Source organism: Anopheles coustani, chromosome 2, assembly GCF_943734705.1.
Source record: "Anopheles coustani chromosome 2, idAnoCousDA_361_x.2, whole genome shotgun sequence".
Lineage (NCBI taxonomy): Eukaryota > Metazoa > Arthropoda > Insecta > Diptera > Culicidae > Anopheles > Anopheles coustani.
In genome coordinates, this window is record NC_071289.1 from 35673047 (window position 1) to 35681999 (window position 8953).

The following is an 8953-nucleotide window of genomic DNA, read 5'->3' on the forward strand; positions in this document are numbered from 1 at the left end:
GAACATTTACTTCGTTTGCCCTTTTCCGTACTTTCGTGGGACAAACGGGAGGCCGCGTGCCTCGCGTTGTGTTTGGGAGTTGACTATTCGTTCATCTGTCACATGATTATGTGTGTCTCTGCTCAGAATAAAAAAACAACCCTGGTGGCAAAAGTATCGCCTCCGATTGAGGCAATAAGTTAACGACTTCATGCAACCTCCGAGAGTTCAACGATCAGTTTCCTTCTGCTTTGCGTGATCCAAATTCCGACACCTACACAAACCGCATTCTGGGAGGCTTTCCGCGTACAAGAAAGAAAAACGGCACGCCTCGAGTCAGTGACTGATGGCAACTGAATCAATTGATGTCTGTATCAATACTCGCTCGTTTTTGCACATCCGACCTCTTTCCAGTCTGTCTGTTTAACAGACAACACATGATAACGCCTAGTGAAAGATGATCTTCTTGGAGAAAGATGATTTAATTTCCTTGCCATGAGCTCGTCGAAGGAAATACTACGAAAAGCGTCTGTATCTGGTATAGAGATTATCATTTGTGCGAGATTGTTTCACCCCGATTTGGGGGAAGGAAATCCGGGCGTGTTTACGCCACCATCATCATTACGCATGATGGAGAATAATGATGGAGACAGCAACAATGAACATAATAAGTGAATGATGGCAGACATCATGCACACTAAAATGCACGTGTTAAATCCGATACGGTGAAAGGGATATCCCTCCCCCCGAGAATTGCTGAGGGGGACGATCGCCTCCCATCTCTTCTGCTATTCAGCTCCATACACGATAGAGCGGGGAGAATGATGGATGTTTTTCCAGTCGACCGAATAGACAATATATAGCGAACGTGGAAACATATTGTAGTACGTTTCCGAGACCAGTCAACTTATGGAACCGATTGTTTTGTTATGAGTTTATGCATGTTTTAACAATGCTGTATGGAACGCATTGATATGGTCATACATTCGATAAAACATTATCCATCATGCAGAGTATAAATGAAACGGAAATTATAGTGTTTGTTACCCTAAAAGCTAGCAAGAAAAAGTTAAAACTACGGTTACACAAATTCAATTAATAATTGTAAAACTAATACAAAAACATCATTAAATTTAACGTCAACATAAAAAAGTAAGTACGTTGGAATAAAATTCAAGGAAGATGATTTCAATTCAAAATTACTGAGTTTTTTCGCTACATTTCGGTTGTGCAAGTTAAAGATTGGCAAATCTTTAACTGAATTTACATTGTTTCAAACACATATCCAAACACGTTACAAAAAGCTCGTCATAGTGATCATAGTCGTTCCCACGGCAACTGTGCCGTGTTTTCCCAGACGACTATTTTTGAAGTTCGACAGTCGAAAAACACATCAGGTATGCAAAGCGTGCTCAAACACAAACAGTTTTTCACCACGCCAACATCATCGCAAATGAAACTTAAGCCCTTTCGGGCGTCGGAGAAGAAGAGGTGGTAGCGAGGAGAGTGAAACAAACGAACGAAATACGAAGAAAAACAGCTGGAAAATGTTAAAATTTCAGTGAATTGATTTGCTAGCATGAAGGAGACCGAGTCAACCGTGAACTTAAGCATTTCTTCAAACAATTTCCTCCCACTTGTCGCCACCGTCACCACTCGAGGACTGCGATGGATTGGAAAGACTGTTGTCCGTCGGCTGCCGGTGGGCGTAGAATACTTTCGCAACTGTTAAGGGAGATTTTAAGCCGCCTTCACCCGGGGATCCGATCGTCCTTTCCGAAGGGCCTTCATTTTCTTCTACGAGCCATCGAACAGCAAACTGTTGCTGCGGCAGGTGTGGGCCGCATTAGGGTAAAGTTCTGCGGTTGGTTGATTTTCTTAAATTCATTTCTCTTCAGGTTTTACTTCATTGCGGCCCGGCATCGACGGCATGCTCCTAGCCACCCGACCAGTTCGATCAGAGATTCTGCTCACGTCTCATGGCTCACCCGGGCCAGGGATGGGCATTTTTTTTTTGATGACTGAAGGTCCTTTTCACCACATTATAGGCTTGATGCAGAAAGCGTCAGCTTGACTGTTTTTCACAAGGTTTAGTTTTTCGTTAAAATTGAAAACCAGCGCTATCAAAGCTAAAAAGTTTGTCACACCATTGACACACACGCCTACACGCATATTCAGCCTACAAACGATTTGTTTGTCCCGAGGAAAACCATTACCATCCGACCTTTAGTTCTTGGGGAGGTGCAAGCAAACCCATGGAAGGACGAACACGTAGGAAAATCCATTCGGTCGGAAGAATGTGAAAAGAAATGTGCCAACCTCAAGCTCGGTGGCTGCCCTCCGGCTCCGGAACCCGATAAAATGTGCCATGGGACGGCTGAAGTGTGCAAATAGTGTCCAAAAGGCGCCAGTAATGCGCTCCGAACCTTTAGTTTAGGGCGCAAGGAGATGAGTGAACTCACAAGAAAAGCGTCGCGTCCGGGAAAGCCATCGGCCAAATGGGCCGGGCGGGATGAGACACGGACACCGGAAGCAAACCAGCCATCCACGTGTGTGTCTGTGTGTATGTGTGTGGGAATGTGTGGTGAGCAAATATTTGAGCTATCATCATTTCACTTCCGAGAGATAGGAAGCTATTCCAGCATCGGATCGGAACACTCGTAAGAACATAACCTTCATCCGTTTTCTGCCATCCACGCACGTGTCAACCGTACGTATGTGTGTGGGTGTGTGTTGAATAGTAATCTCCACATAGGCTGTATTAGCCTATCGCGTCCATTTTCCTTGACCCGGAGGGCAACAGAGGTCTCGTTCGGTATCATTCCGTTCTATCTCAACATCTACCGTCTGTGAAAAACACAACCGGAACTGTAGTGTTGTGCCGTCAAAAGGGAAGAAAAGCTGATAAGAAAAGTGGCGAATAACGGTCGCACCAATTGCTGATGCCTAACCGTGCACCGACCCGAAAGGTTTATGAGTGCTGAAGAAAAGAAACGGATTTTCCTTCACTATTTTTGGGGCGGAGAAAAGTAAGTTGCAGGAATTGTGTCGCTTTTACTTCTAGGGCATATATTTTCACAATATTAGAACCGAGTCGTATGACGATGTTGCCTATAGATAACCTTGGATAAAACCACGCGCTAACTTCAATATAATTTTTATTATTAAAAATACCTACGAATCATGAGCCCCTTTTAATTTATAGCATTTGATAGAGGGTTTCTTACACATTTCTCTTCGGATATTTATTAGGCAACGATCATGTTTTTATTTTTAATTTTTTTTTATTTTTCGAATTGATTAGGCATGTCAATTCTAATGAAGAATATTCATCATTTTATTACTTGTCATAGTGGTTCAGAAATGTTTATTAATTCATACCGGAGTGTCACAGTCCCACTTTTCGCAGGTGTCCTTTTTCTTCGGGAGGCATAGAATTTTAAAGATAAGAACACATAATATTGAAAAATGAGTGGTAAAAGTAAACATAAAGAAACAGGAGTCATTACCCAGCCATTGCCATGTGGCATAACTTTTTTTTTATGCTGCAGGTGACACCTTGGTTTCAAATTTCGTCCACACTTGGGCGTTGAAAGTGTTAAATTACTTTCCACGCAAAAGCTTGCTTTTGTTCAGATGCCCGTTTTTTCACGTGGGTGCGGTGCGGGAATGTTTTTTTTTAATTTAAAATGTATATGCCACTTTATCTTCGCCGGTGGGTTCGCCTACCACGCGAAAAATACACGAACAAATGGAGGATATGTTTCGTGTTTTTTACCTTCATCATTCAACCATTATTTTCATTATTTCCACGCCGTGTTAGTGGGTGGGCGTTTTATTTTCTTTTGTACCGTTTTTGCAACAATCAGACTTATAGTTTCTCTTCACTCTTCTGTTTTTCAGGGATATGTTTTAATCCGTTGTAGGTTTCGATTCTCGTTGATTTGGTTGATTTTTTTATGAGCCCATCATTTTGTATTTCATTTGGTTTACTTCAGCATCCCATCCGGTTAATTTTAAAACCAACTTCTCGTTGCACAAATCGGTACAAAACGTGAGAAAAAAAATACCGGAGCCCTTTTCCCTCATCTGGGATCTACGTATACGAGGATACGACTTGAACGTAAAACGAAACTGACATACTTTCAAACAAGTGCAATTTGTGCATGTCCAGTTTTTGTTTACTTGGGTCCCTGGGTCCATGTCATTTTCCATGAGGTGGTGATAGTGTTGGTGTCCAAAAACGGTAGGGGTGGATGGGGTAATACGCACCCCTTAAGGAAAACTATAAAATTTTCTATCAACTTGGTTCTTGATTGTTGATTTTATCACTGAATAGGATTCATAAAGGTTTAAACTAGTTACCAGTTCAGGAATGTTTGCTTTTTTCGCTAAGAAAAACGTAATTTTTTCAGTTTTGAAAAACTTCAATTTTTGATCGATCAGTATCTGGTTGAGGCAAAACGCACCTTTGCTAGGGGTAATACGCACCACAACATAGGGGCAATACGCACCACAACAAAGGGGCAATACGCACCACAACAAAGAGGCAATACGCACCACAACAAAGAGGCAACATCTACTGTCAAATGAAGATAGTTTGTTTACAAACTGGTGCATTTTACCCCGACATACTGGGTGCATATTGCCCCCATTCATAGTTGAACACATTTTCAACTAAAATATGAGTAAATCTGCATACTTCCCGAAATTTTCATGAACAGTCTCAAGCACTGATTCTCAATTCACTAAATTTCGTATTCCTCGTGGGTAAATATCGGTTTTTGCACTTAATATTCCTTAGCGGAATGGTACGTCACATTATAACAAAAACTGTCTGAGCTGAGAATGATTTTGTTTTGCGTTTATTTCGCGTTTCTGTTGATGTAGAGGTATCAAACTCACAGGGTGACCATATTTTAGTTTGATCTTACAGGGTGACTACTTTTTACGCGTCCAAAACTCGTTTTTCAAGGGAAATTTGAAAGGGTGCGTATTGCCCCAGGGGTGCGTATTACCCCAGCCACCCCTACTATAATTCAATTATTATTACCAGCCAATTAAGTTCTGTTTGATGTTGGGCACTTACGGAACATCGCCGTTTCGGTTGAAAATTTTCAATGAAAAATAGGATGCGGAAAGCAAAAAAATATATGCATAATTATTTTCCACCCATGTTCAACGGAGTTGGAAGAGAGAGAGTCGCTTGCACCGCGTGGTCGCGCAATTCTATTCATGTATCATGTTGGCACGAAAATAATGTCATGTCTGTTCGGCAATTCTACGCAACCCTGTTTTTTAAACTGCCTCGCCTTGTCATCCCAGTGATTTGCTCCTCTGAAACTAAAAGGAAACGGACTTGTCCTATCCAATTGCGATGGTATCGTGTGTGACAAAATGTGTAACATTAGTCAACCATTTTTTTACTTTTTTTTTACTTTTATTATCTTCCCAATCGCGTCCCAGGTCAAACGCCAATTATATAAAAGTAATATTTTCCACACGATAAATTTTTCGTAGGTAGTTTTAGTATGTGAAGAGGTTTGCTCAACAAATTATAGATTGACCAGATAGACGCACGGTTGCCAGACGTTGAGAAGGGTTGACAGTTTTGGGGTACAAGCCATTTTTAATGCTAGATTTTTCTTAACCTCTGTGCACGTGCATGAGACAAAGATAAAGTAGATTGGTTGAACCAATCCATCGATTTTAAGTTGATTTTGCAGTGAGATATTTGTACGATGGTGTTTAACCACTTTGTTACGCCGTAAAAGAAACGGCTATCCTATATTAATCCAAAGAAGTAAATAATGTTTTAGTGTGTCCTCTAGGAGAAGAATGTTCATCGCTCCAACAAGTGAAGCCTGCTTGTCATGTTGAAGGCTTCACCGACCTGGTCCAAAATGGTTTCATTTCATTCAAGTTGCGCCCAAAGAAAATGTCAGCTTCACCTTTATTAACCTCACGCCCATCCCGTGGTTCACACCTGATCCCTGAAGCGCTGGCCTTCCTGGTACCGGCACCAACGCTTCGATCACGATTAAACCTAATTGATGGCAAAGTGACTTCCCTTTGTGTACCGGTCCGGATCCAGTACGGTTCGATGCCTATCCAGTTACATTCTCATCCTGCTCACCATCGTCCAACAACTCAACGAGCAACCCATTATCTTTCACTTTTCATCGGTCGGTCTCAAGGCCTTTCGGATACCATCGCTCGAGGTGTTATCTTAGAGTGCAAAGCCGACGAAAAATACTTCAAGTAAAAAGGAAACTTTGCTAAAGAAAGTCCCCGGTCTGAGAAAGAGCTCAAATGGCAACATCGTTGATCGGACATCGAATCTTCCGCCTAAGGACTACCAACAGGTCTCCAAGGTTCGAGTTGAAAACATTAATTATCCTTTGGGGATCCTTTCTTTCCTCGTGACGCACCTGGAAAGTCGCAGTAGAGGTTGCATAAAATTTTGTTACCATTTTCATCGGACTTTACGAGGAGGGACTATGAAACCTAAATTATTGCGCCGGTAAAACGACGTCCCGCTACGCAATTTCTTGCTGTTGGAGAAGGAAAAGGTGTTACCTGACCTGGAATGAGTGAGGTGCAAATTGGGTGAGGCATTGGACAGTGCTAAATTATATGCTAAAGATGATGGGAGTTCCCTTTATGTACGACATCATAAGCTTCCATTTCGTTCAGAATCTTTCATCATTAAAAACGTACCGCACCGTAGTAAAGATTATATTTTATGATATTTTGCGAGAAATAGACCACTCCGTAGTATTTCTTTTACGTTAATAACTTCTGTTATGAATGTACTTAATAGTTGAGTAAACGTTCTACTATATTAAAATTATTCATCATCGCTGGAGGACATTGGTTCGGTTGTGATCCAGCGAATATTATTCTTTTATGTCTACAACCAAAACTCAATACGCTACCCATACCTTAGTATGTATTTCATTTTATGTAGGATTCGATGAACTTTTGTGATACATTTATGTACCTTTGGTTATTCTTGTAATGGACAGTTGTAGTTTGAAACTACGGTACACTATAATTAAATCTAGCTCATAACTAAAATTTAATACTTTAACAAAAACGACTAACAGAAGCAATGTTATAGAGCTCAATAAATTGCATCGATTACCGTACAAAATACATGACACGTCTCAGAGGTACAACACTGCGTTTGCTCAATAGAGTCGAACAAAATGTCGTGTAGAAACATTAGCAAAATATAGTGTGATAAGCTCATATTTTTACATTCTATAAAATCTAAGTAAAACGGCAAATTCAATAGAAATTTGTTTCATAAATTCATTTGTTTTTAATTGAAAACCTCTCTGTGGGAAGTTCCTTTTTCAGTTTATTTACATTTCTGAAGTGTGTAAGAGAAAGGAATGAAATATTAAATCTACCAAAAGTTCACCGGGTTGCTCAAATTGGCTTTGCTCCATATTGAATTCAATGAAAACAGAGACGCAGAAACATGGATAAGAAATGTTACACACTCTTTGGTGAAATTCACATTCATCGTTGCACAGTCACAGGTTCCCTGCCTTTCCGCCATGATTTTCCATCCGGAACAAAATGACGTACTGCTACCATCAACACCTGCGATAAGGAACGCACGATAGATAAAATAGTTAAAAGTAAGGATGAGGGGAAAGAAAATGCACTAAACCATAGCAAACACATTTTTCTTGCATCTTTTTTCCCTCACTTGGTTGATAGATATTTTTGCAAGTCGAAAATCGCATACACGTACCTTATTCATAGTGATATGCACACGTGCAGCAAAGATGCAAAGTACAGCAAAAATCTAGCAGAAAGAAACTATCTGCCTGTCGATGTTGGTAGCTGAATCAATTTACCAAATTGAAGCACACACCAACTACATTTAAAATATGCATTGAACCTGCCACCGCACCTTCTTCCGCACTCCCACATTCAAGCATCCCCTGAAATTGAGATACGGTATGTTATACGATTCGCTTGTGATTTTGATGCTTTTTCAAAGGAAAAACAAGCGTTTGCCGAAAAGCAACGCTGATCATCGTTCCGGCTCATTTATCTACCAAACATAGACATACAAACACACTCGCACATACGTGTGCACCCGGCGTGACTGATGGGGAAGACGGAAAGTGTTTACTTCTTCCTTCAGGTCCGTCGGGTGGTGTAGGGAAACACGTTCATCATAAATATGGAGCGGGACAAAGGAGACGGGACGCGGCGGTAGCAGCATCATGCCGAGGCCATCGTCGTCTTCACCTTGGAGTGAAATCTCGAGACTGCTAACGAGACCTCAACTAGTGCCAATAGCCGTGACTTCGATGCCTCGAGCGAAGGAGTTAACTTATGTAGCACTTTAACCGATTCGCACAATAAAAGGATCCGCAGGTCGACTGAGGCGCCGGAGCTGATGCTCTTCGAGACCGAGACCGGCATGAGGGACAGCCAGAGAAGCTTTTAGGTTGAGCAGATAATTTAGCTAAGTGTTCGACCGTCGGACAGGTAGATGAGGAATGTGCTTCTCGAGAGGAAACATCAGACTTGTTTGGGCCGCATTTGAAGACTTTCGGCTAAGTATAATTACCTTAAAAGCCGCATTCTGACTCTCGCTCTGTGTCGTTCGTGTTGCTGTTCAACAATTCCCCCGTACGATTGAGCTGTGGATAAAATTCTCCTTCACTAGCTCTCGGGTCTTTGACTTCCCTTGCTGTTGGAAAATATCCAATCAACAGCCCTGATGAACGAGCTGACTTTCACCGACGAAAACATTAGCATCTTTCACCAAATTCGGCATAAAATGTTGTTGAACCTGTTTATGTAAATTAATTAAATCCCACTCAGACACTGTTACTACTGGCAGCCGCTACGGACACCCGTGCATGTTCCAGCCGAGCTTGGCAGGATTCCGTAAACGCTTACTACGAATATAATTACCAAAACATCCACGGTGCCTTTGTGA